This window comes from Rhipicephalus sanguineus, chromosome 4 (assembly GCF_013339695.2).
Source record: "Rhipicephalus sanguineus isolate Rsan-2018 chromosome 4, BIME_Rsan_1.4, whole genome shotgun sequence".
Lineage (NCBI taxonomy): Eukaryota > Metazoa > Arthropoda > Arachnida > Ixodida > Ixodidae > Rhipicephalus > Rhipicephalus sanguineus.
Window position 1 is genome coordinate 28,991,520 of NC_051179.1, and position 19,875 is coordinate 29,011,394.

Sequence of the window (19,875 nt, forward strand, 5' to 3'; positions counted from 1 at the left end):
GAATCCTTAGGAGTGAGGAATCGCTTAAAGCGTGCGACAGATCCCTGTAACTCCGCTCGTACTTGAAGGATCCTAAAATTTTTTTGCATCAGTCGATTTTTGAGGCAATAAACTCCTGTAATGAAGCCATTCGATGATTACTTGGAAATGTGTTGCAGGGCCCCCTTAACCGATAGTAGCCAGCAGTACGCAACGTTAGCCAAACCTATTCAGGTTTCCTCATTACACATAGCCAGCACTGGCCAAAAGCTAGCCAACATTACATAGTGGTGACATAGTCCGGGTAAATACCGTAGTTGAATTCGGTGAGAAATTATCGGATGTCATTATACACCTTCTCAGAAACTGGGTGTGAGAAACCCGGTAACACATTACGGGCCAATATACCACAGACGCTAGCGCCACGGTTCTGCCTAGTTATTTCTGTACGAAACCCAATTCACCAAACGACAACGTTCCCGAGCCATCATGGTGCAAGTGGCGGCGGAGGCGGCGGGAGTTACGTCTTTAACAAAGCGGCATCAGCGCGCGGCGGTCTGCACGGACAATAGGGGCGACGGCGGCGGCGCTAATAGCAAGCTCGCGTTCGAAACAAAGCGGCCTTAATTAGGTGCGCTAATTAAAATCCCCTCACGCGGTTGTAATCACCATGGAAAATCTTTCTGCGTCATTTCCCCCGAAACAACGGCTACACAAACAAAACAAAGACTGCTTTGAAAGACAGACACACGAGCGAGGACCGAATGAGCAGACGACGTCCCTTGAGACAGACGGCCGTCTGCTTGCGGCAGTTCTAGCGAGAAATCGGTAACCTCAATTATACGCCGTTAAACCGGCAAAAAACAAGAAAAAGCTTTCTTGTTTCCTTCGCTCGAAAAATGAAATTTGAATGCGGAACTAAGGCGGCGGAAGTTAATGGAACACGAAACGGTGTTCCGGCTTCACTTACACGCCGGCTCCTCTGACGGTGCAATTAAGAATTTCTATATTTGTACACGCACGGGGCTCCTGCGCGCTTTCGCGCATGCGCGGTTTTCAAAGAGAGCAGACGAGAAAAAAAAAAGATCAAAGCACGTTTTCTCTTCTGTCGTTATTTCTGCGCTTTCTCCGTAGGTACGCACTAACAACCCTTTGCAAAGCTTAGATATCTTGTGTTTTTCTGGGATGCTATGCGATGGGGACATCATGTTCATTACAGTAATGAATGAAATCTGAACGCGGAGGCGGAACTTAATGGAACACGAAACGGGTGTTCCGCCGCTTAACCAAATAGCAGCCTTCTCTTCTGACGATATAATTAAAAGTTTCTATTTTTGTTCGTACCAAAGACCGTCGGCAGCTTTAATGCATGCGTGTTGGCATATTTTGCGTATGCGCGATATAAGAAGAGCAGAATTCAAAATTCAGGCAGGTTATTGTTTGTGTGCATGCTAGCGTCATCACTGTAATGAGCACGTGTTCCCGTCATAGCAGCGTGCGGCTGACGTTAACCTATATTTAGCCAACGCTTACGGCCGCTCAGCCAGCTAAGCCATTATTTAGCCAGCTCATGGAAACACTAGCCGAAATTTGTCAACAGCATGGCAGTACCAGGCAACATTAGCGCTCATTTAGCCATACTTATCTAGCATTAGCCAGCCCTTAGGCAGCATGTAGCCAATAGCCAGTGCTGGTGTTATACGAGTAAGTGCTATGAACTTCATAATAAGAATACTCTTTAAATTTGCAAAATTATGTAACGTTCCAGTGTATACTTCGTCTCAGTGATACGTAGTTCATGATAGATACGACCTGCTCTACAGCTAGAATTATTTCTCTCCAAATTATAACTCGAAAATTTTTAAATTTGTTGATAACACAAAGCAGCTTCTCAAACACCGATTTACTTCATAGAGGGAAAGAAATTGAAGAGCAAAGCGCGCATCAATGAATGAATGAATGAATGAATGAATGAATGAATGAATGAATGAATGAATGAATGAATTCAATCAATAGATAATTCTATATTTTCCTATACTCGTGCAGCCACAGAATTTAAAAAAATGGAACGCATCTCCATTGAAGTGAATGATGACGAGTGGGCGAAGCTGGGTCCTAAGGTCCATAATGACTACGTTGAAATCGTCGACTAGTATAAAGGGTTTGTGCTTCTAGGTGTTTTGTATTGTTCTGTCGAGACTGTGATTGATATTAGTCTATTGCTAAACCTTTTTTAGGGGATTTTACCCGGTGCTGTGCCGTGAGTACGGACACCACGCAACGGACAAGCCCCCTAAGGTGATTCGCCCCTAAAACAAGGTTGGAGGACGCTTGAGCTTCGCCTTCAAGAGCAGAACGCGATAGCTTAATCGGGCCCCGTACGCATCGCCTTCTCAACTGCTAGCCTGGCTTCGGTTAAGGAAACGAACGACTCTAAGCGTAACATTGGCCGTTTCAAACTATCCTAGAATGCCTACTGCAAGTACACTTGTTAAGTGCCCACTACGCCGTAATTATTCCTTTTGACACTCAGTGAAGAGCCCACTACGCGTCCGTAAGGAAACACGCGATCCTACGCAGCTGCTCACTTTCTTGATGCTTTTGCTGCTGATGATGATTAAATATGTCTGAGCGCTGTGTAATGCGTGGGCCGTTAAAACACCCACTCGTTGCGCAATTCACATATCTTCACGCCTGGCGCGATTCTACGCTTCTGCCACGCAACATTACATGCTTTAAGGAGACTCCTCCCACTACATGACATTCATATAGGGTTTTTTTTTCCGAAGCAGTTTCAATAAATGGCGTGGATCTGTGGTAGAACACCTGCTTGCCACGCTGTCGACCTGGGTTCGATTCTCACTCGTACCCGAAGATTTTTATTATTTATTTTATTTGCAACTTTCCCGATTTTTCGATCACGGACAAGATTATGATTATTCGCTCACAAGTAACGACGACGTCACCGACGCCGACACCGGAATTTCTGCGAATCAAGCTCTTTAACGCTATCGCGTTAAAACAGCAACCAGCCCCAACACGGAAAACACAAAACCCATAAAACGAAAGAGCAACACACACATACAAGCAAGGAATACCGAGTGCCAGCTCCACGAAATACGCACCACGTACGTAGAGTATGCCAAGTGAGCGAGGAGATCGGTGTCGTGTTGACCCGAAAAACAACACGACAGAGTTCACCTTCAATTTACCTTTTCCTTTAATGCGCGCCGCACGAAAGTACATCAAACGACGCAAAACATTCACTCGTGCGTGCTTCTCTATTTCTCTGCCTCTGTTTCTTTTTTTTTCTTTTCTTTTTTATTTTCATGGGGTTGAAGAAAGCTGGGGGTGAAGGGTCTCACCAGAACGCGTGGCTGAACACTCATTTCGCTTTGCGCCATGTCAATACGACGCCTTTCTTTCTTTCTTTCTTTCTTTCTTTCTTTCTTTCTTTCTTTCTTTCTTTCTTTCTTTCTTTCTTTCTTTCTTTCTTTCTTTCTTTCTTTCTTTCTTTCTTTCGTTCTTTCTTTCTTTCTTTTCCGAGCATATATCGCCGTGCACTCGTTCATGCGAATATGCGAGAAAGAATCTGGGAGCGTGTTTTACGTAAAAGGAATTTCTCCAGGCCTTCAAATGGTTCAGAATTTTTTCTTCGTTCCTTTTATGCTTCCTTCCTATTTTATTGACGCTTTCCGAATGAAGCCCTACACGAAGCTCGTCATACGGATGCCGCAGATCGAGATTTGCATACGTATTACATATGCGTCCGCCACAACTGCCTCGCGTTATGAAGAACGCGGCGAAAAGAATTTGCCCCCTTCTCTTGGCAGGCATCATACACTCCGTTCTGTCTGTATGCCGTCAGCGTTATTCCTTATACTTTATCTACTATTTATTGTCACATTCGAGAATCAAAACACTCAGGTGCGAAAAGCAGAACTGGGTAAAGAGATGGACAAAAAAAAATGAAAGAAAAGGAAAACAAGGAAACGGCGGCTAAGACATGAAAGTACATACCGACGCGAGTGTATAAATCGCAAATACATCCGGCTCGTGTGTTCGTCCGCTGCCAACGTCGTAATGCGCGTACACCGGGTGTGGCATCGTTTGGCCCTCTTTGCAAACACGTCAACATGCGAAGTGAGTGCAAGTGCTGCGACGTTTTTCGCTTTGCGAGCTGTGATGCTTGTTTTCTCCATAGAAAAGCGGCAGCTCTTTTTTTGAGAACAAGAACTTTCGAGCCAAGGAGGCGAGGTACTCGCCATTTCGGCAACGATGGAGCGTAAGGCGTAGCTGATGCGCCACATGAGAAGGACCCTCAACAAAGACGCACAAGAAATGCCGTGAAATAAACTGCGTTCCTAATGAAAGGAAGCAAAATGTGCATCGCTAAAAATAAAACGAAGTTACATTTTCAACTTTTTTTGAACTTTCATCATTCGTTGCTTTGTTTCATCTCGATTTCATTTATTTTTTTCGCTAACTGTCCCTACAAATAATATACACGCCTTCTCAAGAAAGAGGTCGTGGGTTCGATCACAACAGTACGGTAGCCCAATATGGTTAGATTGCGAAACGTGGAAACGTTCGTGCACCGTGTACAGTAAGTAGGCATCTTCCAGAGACCTCGAACCACCCTTCCGTCTTGTGGGAGCCGGTGCAGTCTTATCCATCCGAAATAGTCGTTCTAATGTAATCACTCGTTTCAGTTGCGGAACCGCGACTGAACTCCGGCGACGTCAACGTACCCTCACGCGATGCAAACTCGCCGCACTCGTCGGAGAGGTGCAGTCGTCGGCGCGGAGACGGCGTTATTTTTGCGCGGCCCCTAGCGCTCGCGGCTTGGCGTCGTTCTATTTCGGCGTCGGCTGGCGTCGGCCAGACTGCCGCGTCGAGGGCCGACGACGTCTCGCTGCCGCTTGGCGTACCGTCGGCGTCGTCGCACAAGTCGCCGACGCCGACAATGAGGACACGGAAATCACCTCGGCGCCAGCAGCGCTGGACCTGACGAGAGCTCTCTCAACACTGAAGACAATGTCTCGGTGCGACTGATCCACCCGGTCGCTGTAACTGAGTATGGTTTTGTTCAACCACCATGTTTACTCGCATACTACGAACACATGGCTAGCATCGGCTAATGTTGGCTTAATGTGGGCAGTACACATTTTCAGTCTTTTTCTTTTTTTTGTTTAAATGTAATCATTTACCCGCCACGGTGGTCTAGTGGTTATGGGTCTCGACTGCTGACCCGTAGGTCGAGGGATATAAAATCCCGGCCCCGGCGGCCGCATTTTCGATGGAGGTGAAAATGCTCGAGGCCCGTGTGCTTAGATTTAGGCGAACGTTAAAGAACCCCAGGTGGTCGAAATTTCCCGAGTCCTCCACTACGGCGTCTCTCATAATCATATCGTGGTTTTGGGACGTAAAACCCCAATTATTATTATTATTATTATCCACCCGCTTGCTGTAAAGGAGTACGACGAATTTTCGGCGAAGCTTTTATGACAAACACGACCAACAGATTTCGGTGGCGGCCTCGCACGCGGAAAACCGGGCGCCCGCGAGCGTAAGGAAACGCGGCTCTCGAAGGGGTTTTCCAGTAAACGATGTTCCAGTAAACGATGTTCTCTCGATCGACGGCTTGTCGGCGATCGGCCGTTTCCGATATGACAATGTGATCATTTATCGGGGTGACTTGTCAATTCACGCTGCCGCATTTCATTGTTATACCTGGATGTGAACGCGAGGCCGTCGTGGTTCCCTGTAGGAACTTTCCCCGATAGGGGAGAGGGCGGCAAGCGAAAGGGCGGCGATAGAGGCGCCGCGGCGGTCTCATTTCGATGGAGGTGAAATGCTACAGGCCTGTGTACTGTGCGATGACAGCGCGCGTTAAAAATTTCCGCACCCTTCCACAAGAGCGCGCCTCATGATCATATCGTGGTTTTTGTCTCGTAAAACCCCCTAAATTATTCACTTTTGCGTTAATGTCGACGACTGTTTGTTAATCTTAGCTCTAGTACATTTTCATAAAATAATGCATGCGTAGTATTACACCCGTTATCCTCTCTCATTAACTGCTTCGCAGGCAGTGGCTGTCCCCCTCAGAGAAATTCGCTGCAACCTTTTTTTAGGTGCGAAGCACCTTATGCGCTCGGGCTGTAGGCGTCTCCTGTCGCCGTAGCTCGCCACGGTGTCTCCTGTCGTTGCCCGTCATGGTAAAGCAAGTGGCAAATAAGACGGCGCGTTCGCTCGGGAACAAGCTCGCGAAAGCGCGCGCTCGCTCGCGAGAGACAACGCCACGTGCGCTTCTCCGATCATGCCCATGCATACGCTCTCACAAATAAGACGGCGCGTTCGCTCGGGAAAAGCTCGGTTTCTGCGATGGACGCTGTCTGCGATGGGCGCTGGACGCTGTCTGCGACGCTGGCTGTAGCTATGAGAGGACAACGTCCTCTCATTGCTATTAGGGTGCCTAAATGCGCGCTCTGGTGGCCTTGGGCGCACGCATCAAGGCACACTAATTGCTATTGACGTGCCCCCTATGGGAAACACCGGTGCTTCGCACCTCCTCAGGTTTCACGTTAGTGGAGCTGTCTTGTACAGTACAGTATAGCAAAGGGTGGGAAAGGGAAGGGAGATTGAGGAGGAGAGAAAAGAGGAGGGCAACGTTACCAGCTCCATCGCTTCTCTAGTCTTCGCACTGTAGCTGCCGTAATTTTTTTTGCAGAGAAAGCCTACGGCTATTACATCCCGCGCAAACGTGAAGCAGTCCCGCTCTTCCGATACCATTTCACACGGAGTCCGATCAAAGGGAAGCACATATCCCGAGGACACGCCGCAGAACTCCGTTCAAAGCGGTCTTCGCAAATACAAGTTTTGGCGACCGGCCAGTTATAGAACCAACGCCACGATGGTTCTCAATAGCCGGCGGCAAGCAACCGCTCTGGATGAGAAAGTTATATATACGTACACGGCGCTGTTCGGACAAGAGCGCGCTCCACTCTTATTCCGTTCCTGCAGCGCTTCTTCTTTTCTTTTCTTTTTTTTTTCTTTTTTAAGTACAGTGAAACCTCAGTGATACGATCACAGCTCATACGAATTTCGGGGTGATACGAATTTTTCGTTGATCCCGGCCAAGGCCCATTGGCCTGCAGTGTGATGGAGTACGGTTGTTGCGAACCGATTTTCACCCAGCGATGTTTCATACGAACGTAAGCTACCGCCCAGGTACGAAGAGGTGCTGTCCGCGCTGTCGCGGAAGACGCGCCCAGCACTTGCGAGCGCGGGAGCGCAAGCGTGGGCATGCGCCGCACCGCCAAATCGTCAGAATCACGGTGTAAAAAAAAAAACCATTTTCTTACGGTCAGGATAAACCTGCAGAGGCGTCACGGCCTCCGAGATTGTGTGCGCGAATCTTTGAGGTTATTAAGTGCCTCCGTGTGCCTTCGTGTTTAGATTACAGAGAACATTAGCGCCATGCTTTTTTTTCCTAACGCATCTACGCGGGCTACTGTCGTTGTACTGTGTTAAGACGTGCTTGCCTTGTGCATCAGACATCCTATGAAAGGTGGACGAGGACCGAAAAAAGGCGAGGACGGTCTTGGCGAAGGAGTCAGGCCTCACAACGTCAACATGCGCGACCGCTGAGGTCGCACTTGTGCGGGTACGGCCGTAAATCTCCCAAAAAACATCCCCAACGCTTCCGCGATAACAAAATCAAAACACAGGACCATGGTTCTGTAATTTTGTGGCCTTGATCCATCGCGTCAAAGCACTTCTTTTGTTACTTTCGCTGCAGTATTCCGGTGTCATGCAAAAAAGCATACTAAAATTTGGAAGGGGCTATTGCTGTCGCGGGTCACAAAGCACCTGGTTCATTAATTAAATACACGCGCACGGGCCGTATATTTAAGAGTGCTGGTATAATCGCCGACATCTAAAAACTTAACTGACAATCATTCAGGGTTCTTCCTGACGTTGCTGCGGGCCTGAAAAACAACAAATGAAAATGTACGCCAGCTTTCTTTTCTCGCATGCTAATTTTCCATGCTTTCTGGTGATACGAATTTCGGATGATACGAATATTTTTCTTGGTCCCGTGAGATTCGTATTACCGAGGTTTCACCGTAATTCGACCGTGTACACATCGGATCGGTGTCAAGAGTCGATATGTACTGATCCTGCGTATGTAGTACATATCGTATTCAGCCCATCCGCACAGAGAGAGTGGTGCTATGCTTTGCGCGTAGTGCGAGCTTAATAGCGCGTAATATATATATCATATATATATATATATATATATATATATATATATATATATATATATATATATATATATATATATATATATATATATATATAACTTTAGAGAAAGCTAGTGCGTATCCACTGGCGCACGCGTGCGTACATACATACATACATACATACATACATACATACATACATACATACATGCATGCATGCATGCATGCATACATACATACATACATACATACATACATACATACATACATACATACATACATACATACATACATACATACATACATACATACATACATACATACATAAACCGCCACGGTGGTCTATAGTGGTTATGGTGCTTGACTGCTGACCCGAAGGTCGTGGGATAGAATCCCGGCCGCATTTTCAGTAATCTTTTTTCGGCGTGCACAAGTCATTTATGCACACAGTAGTGTTAGCGAAAACAGACAGATGATCAAAAACCGTACATGCTCGATAACTATGTTGTATTAGTTCCTGCTTCTATTTTCTTTAAGCTTGGCAGCACTTCGCTGGTGCACCTGTACATAACGCATATACGCGTTGAACGAAACACTCAGACAACGTAAACGATTAAGCTCTTGCGAAATGGACGGGGCAGATAACACAGATCAATAGAGAGCCACTCAAGCGAGCCGCTGGCATGAATACGCGACGTGGCCGAGACGAATTAATTCTGCGCATATGCCAAAGCCTGCACGCCCGGGGCCACTCTGTTGACTGGTCAGCGTAAGGTACCCGAGCACCCAACGAATTCTGTCAGGTCGAGCAGCCACAGCACACCTGTCACCGCAACGCTTTCGCGGTCACCTTTCTGTAGCTCGCCACGGTATAGTTAAGTGCAGTACATCGAAAGGCGAAAGCTGGCCGCATATGTACTTTCGGAAAGCGCACATTGCGAGAGAGCTGAAATAGTTAGCGTGTAGTTAATAAGCCCGGCCGATTGAGTCACCGAACGCGCTTCGCAAATGCAGGCGGCAGAGGTAGAAGCCGCCGCAAAATAAACGTGAAAAATTGTGAGTAGTAGTGGCCATGTTCGCAGTGTTTTTGATTCCTACATACCTGCTCGACTACTGACCCGAAGGTTGCGGGATCGAATCCCAGCCCTTGCTAGAGTCTCTTGTAATGCCAGAAATGCTAGAGTCCCTTGTACTTATATTTAGGTGCCCGTTAAAGAACCCGAGGCGGTCGCAATTTCCGAATCCCTCCGCTACCGCGTCCCTCATAATCTCACCGGGGTTCTGGGACGTAAAACCCCAACAACAACAATTATTATTATTATTATTATTATTATTATTATTATTATTATTATTATTAGTAGTAGTAGTAGTAGTAGTAGTAGTAGTAGTAGTAGTAGTAGTAGTAGTAGTAGTAGTAGCAGTAGTAGTAAACACACCAATAACGTTTTCGGTCATCTTGAACGCGTGGCCATTCTCGAAAAGTCTGTCTCGACAGTTGACTGCACGCAACTGGCGTGGAGTGGGGATGTGTAGTAAAGGCGGCGGGCCGCACGGTAATGCGAGCTTCAGGTATAAAGCAGGCCCCTTTGACTCCGCCGCTAACTTCCTCGCTCGCTCGACCTGTGCCTTCTGCAGGCGCTTCTAACGACTGTCGCTAAGGCCAGGAGGCGATGGGGGACAATCAACGTTCGTTAAGCTCCCGCCGCAAGGGCGACCGCGAGAAGTTTAAACTATATCCCCCTCCATCTCCACCTGGGCGACTCCCGTTTAAGCCCTCCGCGCTGCGGCACCAGCGGTGTTGCGTAGAGGGACAGTTTGCACAACGAATTTCTCGCGGGAGACCAGGGCATGTCGGTGACATTACGGGCTGGCGTCATGGCGAGAATGGAAGCAATGTGGCTTGCGAAAAGTTGTGCGTTCTATAAAGAGTGAGTGAGTGAGTGAGTGAGTGAGTGAGTGAGTGAGTGAGTGAGTGAGTGAGTGAGTGAGTGAGTGAGTGAGTGAGTGAGTGAGTGAGTGAGTGAGTGAGTGAGTGGTGTGTGTGTGTGTGTGTGTGTGTGTGTGTGGTGTGTGTGTGTGTGTGTGTGTGTGTGTGTGTGTGTGTGTGTGTGTGTGTGTGTGTGTGTGTGTGTGTGTGTGTGTGTGTGTCCCCTTGTGAATACGCCCCTTAGCCTAGTATTGACATGATCTATCGAAAAAAACAACCACTTGCGCCATTTCCTCTTACGCTGCAATTGTACTGGTAAGAGAAAATTCCTGCTCCTGCTGTTCGACATATGATTAGTGAAAGCACTCAGGCAATGGCAAACTGAGCTCTCGAACGAGTCGTGATTTCTGCCACGGACCTTCCTTCTCATTGCGTTGTGTCGGGATTATCGGCAAACACGACTTCCCGGTTGATTGCGTCGTCCTGTATATATAGAATACAAGAGACAACACTCAGAAAGGTCCAGACGAGAGAATCTCGTGCGGCGCGTGCTCTTCCTCCAGCTGTGGGCTTTTCCCTCACGCCATGCAAGCACGTGTATACGTGACGAATGGCTCACACCTACACGCTAGCACGTTCTGCGGACAGCGTCTGGCCTCGGGAACTAGTGGTTCAGTAACGCAACCACGTTGACTATTACGAATGAGTGACGCTATAGAGAAGTCACGCGAGCGTAATCACGAACCCCATCGGCGAGCCGATAAACTAATCGAAACTAACGACGACCCATTAAAGTCACGCACGCGGCCGAAACGAACTCGTGACACGGGGAGACACTCGCGCCGAAATGGCATATCGACGAGTTGAACGAGAAAGGAAAAAGTGTGAGCTCTTCTGCCAGTAGCAGCGTCGCACCCCCAAAGGTCGCGGGATCGAATCCCGGCCGCGGCGGCCGCGTTTCGATGGAGGGCAAATGGTAGAGGCTCGCGTGCTTATGGGTGCACGTCAAAGAAAACCAGATGGTGAAAATCTGCGGAGCCCTCCACTACGTCCTCCCTCGTAATCATGATTAGAAAAACAGCGCGAAAACCACAGGACACACAGGAAGGGAACGCACACAACGCTGAGTGTGTTCCATTCCTGTGTGTCCTGTGGTTTTCGCGCTGTTTTGTTTTTCTTAATCATGTACAATCCACAAGCCCAGCGCTCCGCACCTTCGTAATCAATCGTTCTTTCGGGACGTAAAACCCCAAGAATAATTATTAGCCTCGCCCCGGTTTCGAGAGCCCCGTATTTCCGGCATTATGATCCAAGAACGTTCAGGTAAAACGTTCTGATATGTAGGCGTTTATCAGAACGTTCGATCTAAACGTTCTCACTAGATAATATGGAAAGTACGGGGCTCTTCTACGTAACTTTTTTTCGTTGCTGTGATTTTTCCGTATCCTATTATCTGTGAAAAGGATTAGCTGGCGCTATATAAAAAGCGCTAACATATCCTAAATAACATAATTAGAAAAAAAAGTTTTAATAATGTGGTCCGTCCGCGTGATTAAGTCGTTTAAACAAAAAAAAGTCGATAATTATGTACTTGTTCGATGGGGCTATGGCGGCTCCCAATAGCGCGAAAGTGGGGAAGATTATAGCGATAATAGCTGAGCAAGAGGGCGCGGGTTCGATTCCCTGCCAAGGAGGCCGCATTTCGATGTGGTTGAAACCCAAAGACGCCGGTGTACTTTCATTTCTAAAAAAAAGAAAAAGAAAAGAAAAAAAGCAAGAAATACATCCTAATAAAAAAGCAAACATTTTCCTCGTTATCTACCGTAAACGTAATAAAAAAAAAGTTTTCCACACTGGAAATACATCCTAATACAAAAAAATACAAACATTTTTCCTCGTTAGATGGACGTATAATAAAACAACCTTCCACACTGGAGGTATTTGAAATTCTGATGAAAAATAAACGAAGACAAAATCACACGAGTAAAAGCAGGCACTTTAGTCAAGAATCACCGCGCTGAGAAAAGAGTCAAATGCAAAAAAAAAAAAATCTGCGCGAGCAATTAATGACCTCCCATTATTCACCTTTGCGATAAGACCAAGTCCTTCTATTTTTATAAGCCGTAAGGAAATGAACGGCCGTGTTTCGCACGCGTGATTCTAACCTTTCGCTTCGTGTGGTCTTTCCGTTCCTTTTCCCGCAAGTCTTGCATTCCCGCTGCGCATAACGACGCTTAACGCTTCGTGTAATGACACTCAAGATGAACGAGAACAAATTCTGAGTAGATTTATATGCAAAAGCGAACGGGAGAAAGAAAGGCGGGGTTGAGAGGGTACAAAATTTTAATTAAGTTCCATTGTTAGGGCAGCCAAAGAAAAGAACTTCCGAGACGGGACGGGGGTGGCGAAGGTAACGCGAACTGTAAGCGGCCGTGATTCATACAGCGGTACCGAACAATGGCGAGAGTAACATAAGATGTGGTGCGTATATAAAAAAAAGCATGAATATATAAATCGTTTAACGAGCACTTCCGCAACACCATGTCGTCCATGCAAATGGGACAGTTTTTGTCCTTCTTGAAATTCGAGACGAGTTCTAGCGTGATGACAGCCGCAGGCGAATCCTTCGTGGTATTTTTTTTACTCTCTCTCTCTCTCTCTCACGTGCGTTACTGTTCAACCTTTCGCATGGTCGGCACTTCTTGAGGAAATGTCCGCAGGCCCCCTTAATGAAAACGTTTTGTGGACCATGATTGTTAGACGAAAAGAGCCACGTTAATAACTAACAAAACTAAACGACGAATAATGAAAATTGTTGAGCCATTCCACTCCCTGAGGGTCGATGACCAGCGAAACTGCGTAGCACACGGCCCAGAGATCGCACACAATTTTCATGAAAAGTACAAAAAGTCCCTTTTGAATTTAGCTTACGCTCCTTTAAAGCGCTTCTACCTCGATTTGCGTGAGCCAGAAGTGCGGCGCGCAGGTGTTTTTTTTTTTTTTTTTTACGACGAAAGCCTTGGATACCTCAACAAAGGCGAAAATTGACCGTCGGCGTCGTCGGCGTCAACACGAGTGATGGAAGAAAGTGATCATCACTTGATGACCTCCGCATATGATGTCATCATGACGGCAAAGATCGACAAAATTTGTGACGTCATCATGACGTCACATAACGTGGCGGCACATGATGACGTCATCACGTGAGATCGTCTCTTGGTAAAAGGTAGAACGATCACGGAGGCAGTGCAAGAACCATGTTAGGTGCAGAAAGCTTTCGGAGGGGGGCGGGGAGCATCCATACATCGACTGGGAAGAAGGTGGCGCTCGCCTTCGAGTTGTCTTAGGAGAATGCATATGGAACCTCGTGGGTTTTTATGCACTTGTTAAATCAATAGTTAACTAATTAATTTTTTTTATTTGTAGTGGACCGTCTGCTCTTTCAATGAACTCATTCAATTAATATTTATTAATGATCCCGACAGTTTACCGGCTCTTATCTCAAGTAAACTTAGGCTCCGATGTCATGTGTATACGTAGCGCCTAACCTGAATGAGAACCAGGGATTTCGTACGAGTTTTACCTTTTTACGAAACTTTCTGAAGATTCGGAAAACCGGAAGCACGTGCCCGACGGGAAGTGCTTGAAATAGAAACAAGAGTGTGACTTGTTTGCTCGTACCACTAAAATGGAAAATTCGAGACCAGAACACACGCTCGGTGCGCGTGTACGTCGATTAATAAATAGCACCACTCGTTGATGGCTGTGCATGTCTGTGTACATTTTCAGAGAACGCGATCGACTAATCATTCGACGCACCGCGAAGTGTTGACCTATGTACACAAAAAACACCATATGCAAACGAACCCACTCTATACCGCCACTGAACTTCGTGCTCGTGGCAGCATGTTGCGCAGTTTGGCAGCGTTGATTGACTCAGTTAACCTGTGCAACATATGCGTGTCCCCCTCCCCCCTCCTGAAAAAAGAAAGCTGTTCGTTGTTTACTAGTAACCGAAGCCCCGAACTAATCATTCCAGGAGGGCACGCCGTACTTCGCTCAACAAATTGTTTCCTCGTCGTCAGCTCCTGCTTGTTTACACTTTTGGCACCGCCCCACCTCTGGTTATGCTTACTGAGCGCACCATTTAATCACATGCACGCGCATATGCTATCGAAGCGCTCGGCATGTGGCCCCCAAATGGGCTCGTTGAACCCGGCCTCTGCCTTTACATGTTCCCCGTAATAATCCCACAATTTCCATCACGCCACCAGCTGGCCGGCATTTACTATACCTGCCACTACGTGATTAGTTGGGGGGGTACTGGAAGCCTTGCACTTCCCGCGGGGTAAGAATACAAAAAACAGAGAACACGGTCTGCGTCACGAGAGCGGACGCACAACAAATCGCTGGGCTTTTTCAAGCGAAGCTTGTTACGAGTTACAGATTTCGGTGACGGCGCCGTCGTACACGAGAAACCCGGCGCAGGCGGATGTACAGACGGGTCCATTGTTAAAGGGAACACTTGCGTTTCGGGTATGTCTGGATTTCGCTCTCCTGCAAAAGCATAGCGGCTTAGATCTGCATAACACTACTAGTGGTTGACAGTTCCGAACCCTACTGATAGAATAGTAACGTGCACAAACAATCTTTCCGCATCCACTAGCCGTTAGGGGGCCAACACAGTGAAAGTTGCTCATTCGAGTGTTCCCTTTAACAGTGGACCGTACTGTACATAAATTCCGGCCCCCGAAGGCGCGCCGGTCGCATGCGTATTTGTATGCGGCGTTATTTTCCAATAATTCATGCTCTCGATGTGGTTATGTTGGCGATCGCCCGTTTCTGATGCGGCAGTCTGATGGTTTATCGAGGTCACTGGGCATTTCACGTTGCCGTGTTGCACTGTTGCCCGGATATGAACGCGCGACCGTCGTTGTTGCCTGTAGCAACTGAAGTGTTGCGCGGATATAGGCACGTGGATGAAGGTCTGATTCCCGGCATGGAGGAAGGAAACAATTAGGAGAGAGCATTGCTCACTGGAAAGAAAGAAAGAAAGAAAGAAAGAAAGAAAGAAAGAAAGAAAGAAAGAAAGAAAGAAAGAAAGAAAGAAAGAAAGAAAGAAAGAAAGAAAGAAAGAAAGAAAGAAAGAAAGAAGAGTTGTAGGTCAGGCACGCAGACGCCAAGCTTCGCTTCGCTGTTTTCCCGGTAGGGAAGGGTTTGTGAATTTTTTATTGATTGTCAAACGTGCTTTTGCATCACTGAAGCAGTTGCCCTAGTGTTTGGTCATGGTGGTGATAATGATGATGATGATAATTGTGATGATGATGATGATGGTAGTAATAATCTTAGCCCAATAAAATGGGACTATAAATGCAACGCAAGAATCAAAGCGGGGCGCGCCGACTTCTATAATGACGGGGCCAGGGCACGCCAGCTTCACCGTGAAGACCACTCGCCGCCATCACATCGTCAATCATCGGTGCGGTGCGCTCCAAAGGAAAAGGAATGAGCGATTCAGCGCGAAGCGAGGTGTTCCAAAAGGAAAAGAAGAGCGACACCCTGAAACACGCCCCTACATACTAACCCCTTCCTGCCCCAATAACCCTTGCAACCGCGCGCACCTCATATATCACGGCGTTTTCTCTTTCAACGTTTTTCGGCTTTACCAGATTTCCCCTAACAGTCCCCACTCACGCCTCTAATAACTGCGCGTTCCCTTTTGTGCTTCGGTGTTGCTCGTAGAATGCATTCGCGTATGCAGACGGGGAGCGATCATCGGCACGAGCTTAGATAGATTCCGATAATTAGCTATCCCTCTTTTATCGGCCACCCAATATCACGCTCTCTACCTATCATAAATCTCGGCTCATTGCCCAAGTCTTCCCGAGACAATTTGTTTTCTTTTTTCTTCTTTTTGTAGTATCGTAATGCGTGCTCCTTTCAACCTCGCAATATCCTCATAGCTTCTTCTCTCCCCCCCCCCCTCTCACCCCCTCGCCCCACAGGCAGAAACGCACAGACGCGTACGTTTCACCTTGGTGCTATAACAAGCACAACACACACGACGCATGCAAGTAAGCATACACACGCAATAACACACTCACGCGCCTTTCCTGACCCATCGATCCCGCTACTGCGCTTCCAGAAGCAGCAGCCTCATTTCCGAAGGCAGTTTTTCACCTCCGACCCACTATAATTCAAGTTTCATATTTATTTTCACTCGTTTGATTATATTGCCCCTCTCTCTCTCCCTTTCTCTCTCTATCACGTTAGTAAGGCTATATATAGCTTCTACTCGCCTATATTTCCCACGCACAGCGCTTCAACCCCCCCCCCCCCCCCCTCTAGCCCGTCTTTCTTTTTACTGCTTGTCGTTTTGTTGTCAAAATCGCGATACCAGGTAGGCAGAGCCCATTTCTTCGAAGAAAAGCCCGTAAAGTGCGCTGCGCCGTTTTTCGCATATATATTAGCTGATGCGTTCTATGCACTTTTTTTTTATACGGACGCCGTAGCTTTCGCGTTCTATCTAAGCCTCGTCGCGCGTCGAACTAATTAAATAAAAACGGTTACCGGAGGCGTTGCCTTCTTTTCCCTCGCATATCGGCAGCGGCGCTGGCGTGAATGATGGCCCGGTGGCCCAAATTCAATAAGCGGCGTTGGTGGCGTCCTGTACGTGCACCGCACCATCGGCCAACTGTACTGATACGAAAATTCGCATAACGAAAATTGATATCTTCGAACATTTCATGGAGGAGCGGCGCGCACTCTCTCATCTGCGTGGCGACCTATTTTTCATTCTAGCGTTGTATTTCTGCACCGAACGTCAATTGAGTGGCAAATTATCGATTCAGTTATTAATTCTTGAAATGATTAAAGGGGAGTAGTTGTTCTTAGGTCGCACTGACTACTCCTTGCCGCTCAGCTGAGAAACAAAACAAAACGAAAGAATTGTCTGCGTGACCCATGTGGTGCATATCCCGTGATCTCTCTATATCTCCGAGTGAGTGAGTGAGTGAGTGAGTGAGTGAGTGAGTGAGTGAGTGAGTGAGTGAGTGAGTGAGTGAGTGAGTGAGTGAGTGAGTGAGTGAGTGAGTGAGTGAGTGAGTGAGTGAGTGAGTGAGTGAGTGAGTGAGTGAGTGAGTGAGTGAGTGAGTGAGTGGAGTTAACATAAGTTAACGCTCCAGTAATAGGCGTTAGGCCCACTCTAACACACCATTCACTTCAGTCTCTACAATTTCCGCATACATGTAGAGAGGCACTTCGCCCGTTTGCACCGATATGTGAAACATAATAACAATAAGAAAAACCCGAAAGACAGGTAGCGAAAGTGCGAACGGCATGAGTTGTTCCTTCGGGTTATCTCTGTTTCGTGTTTCGTTTGCATCACTCACGCGAGCTTTTAAATTTCGCTCGCCACTTTATGCGGTGCGGAGAGGTAATGACGCGCCCGCTTCCTAGATAAGCCGTTGCCTCTCATTAACGTGTTCTCTGTTTTTCCTGTGCATATCTCAGAGAAGCTTTCTTACCCGCGGTAAGCAAATTCTGTTCTTTCTTTCCTTTCCTCGTCTCGGCCTTATCGTTTTCTCGCAAGGCGTGGTAAACAACGAGCTCGCGTTTAGTGCGTCATCAACGCTTAGCGATAAAAGATTGCGCAGAGCGCGCCTGCTAGCTTGCGGCATTTTCATAGGGCGGCCAACCCATTCCCTCTGCCGTTCTTTCATAAATATCCGCAAGTTCTTGAAGTAATAAGTAGAAGGAATCTGCTGCTAAGGAGCTTCGTCGGGCCGTCGCTTAATCACATAATGCACTTGCGTATACAAAGTCTACGTGGCGCGCGACGAGCCTCTTCGAACAAAAGTGCCGTTTTTTTTTTTGTTAGCGCTGCACACATACAAAGATTTCGCGTAGCAAACAACGAAGGCGTTCCACATAAGCGACAGAGTAATATCTCGAAAACAGTGTAAACTTTTCGAGTTGATTAACGAAGCATGTTAGGCGACCAAAGTGGGCGACAGAAAGTTACGCATTTGGGCTGGCTGGTTCCTGGTCATATATATATATGCCGGAAACAGCGGTGTAAGACAGAGCGAAACGAAAGAGCACAGACCACTGCTCGGTGGTCTGATTGTTTGTTTCGACCTGTCTCATAGCGTCATTTCCTGCATATAAAGTGGGATAGTTGGTTATTGGCTTCATGGAACATGCATGGCTTTATGGGCGCATATCTGGACGGGACACAGCAACGGAGAAAGCGGAGAAACACCGGGAGGGAAAGGGTAGCGGTTGACGGATCGATGCAATCAATGTCAAGTGACGATGCGCAGTACGACCTTTCATGCACAGGGGGCATGTCCGTGATCTGATCACGCTTGCTTGCTTATATTGAAGAACGTTCAGCATGTGTCAGGTTTCGTTATACATGTGTGTGGAGCGAGTCCTGCCGCATCTCGGAGCTCTGAGGCCTAGCTGCTGTATCGCATAAATTGAGCGCACTGTGCAAGTAAGAGAAAAAGCATCTGTAAACATAGAAAAGTGGAGAGAGAGAGAGAGAGAGGCAGAGGAGAAGGAGGAGGAGAGAGAGAGAAGAAGGAGGAGGAGGAAATACAGGGCACAAACCAGAGGAGAACTTCACTTGGCTGCCCCTGTACTTGGAAAGGGAAAGGTGGTACGAAAGAGAATGAGTCTATCAAGGCGCGACAGAGTCATTGTGGCTGCGGCAATGTCTGACAAATACCGAATACTCAAAACCCTTGGCGTTCGTTGAGAGGTATATCGTTGGAAGATCGACGAGAGAGAAAAACGAGATGGTATTGTGGGACAATATTGTTGAGATTACAAACCACGTAACCAAATCGACGAGCGCTGCGTGCCACATGAGAATGCGTCATTACTTGGTAACACAGAAACTTATCGAATGCGGAGTTGGAGGACACACGACAGAGACGTGTGTACGACCGTAATATCTGGAATTTTAAAAAAAAAAGCACAAAAGGCTGTAAAAGGCTGTAAAAGGAGCGAGAACGTTATAATGTAAAAAATAGGAAAGAAAGAAAGTAAATAAGCATAGAAAAAAGAAGGTCCCGAGTGACTGGCGCTGTGTCGAAGGACAGGGATGAAATCCCGGGAAAGCGCTTCTCTTCCTGCCATGTGCCTCCAAAGAAAAGGTTGGTCGGGGAATGGAATGGCGGGAAAAAAAGGGTAAATAAAAAGCGCGGCAAATGGCAGCGACTCTTCGCCGCATATCGGTCTCGTCGTCGAAACTCCCGTCCGCTGCCCGATTTGAAAACCAAATCACGTCACTTTCTGACAGGAAAGAAAGGTTGAACATCGCCCCTTACTGTATACGTTGCCCTCACTCGCTTTTTCTTTGTCCCTTCGTTTTCCATTGTTCATTTTCGCTTTCGCTTCTCTTGCCTTCAGCTTTGTTTTACGTTTCTTGTGCGTGCGCGTGTGTGTGTGCGTGTGTGCGTAGGTGCGTGCGTGTGCTTCAACTATCTCCAGCACTGTAGAATCACACACAAGGCGCCGAAGAAGCAAGCGAAGCTACCGTACCGATATAGCGACAAAGAAAGACGGCAGCTGCCGCTGCCGTCTTGTTCAAACACTGCTCCGGCAACGCAACCTTCTCCTATCGCTTGCACTCTCTTCGCTTCGAGCCTACACTCACGTGGCAGCCGACACTGCCGCCATCAAATTTCCGAACGAACGCTATTGTCCGGAGGC

The 19,875-nt window shown here is 47.4% G+C and overlaps 1 protein-coding gene across 2 annotated transcripts in view; it reads right to left on the minus strand.

Annotated features, from left to right (window-relative positions):
* The window catches only part of LOC119389699 (dorsal-ventral patterning protein Sog), a 252,839-nt gene that overhangs the window by 125,655 nt on the left and 107,309 nt on the right, over positions 1-19,875 (minus strand). The gene's annotated exons all lie outside the window — the stretch shown is intronic.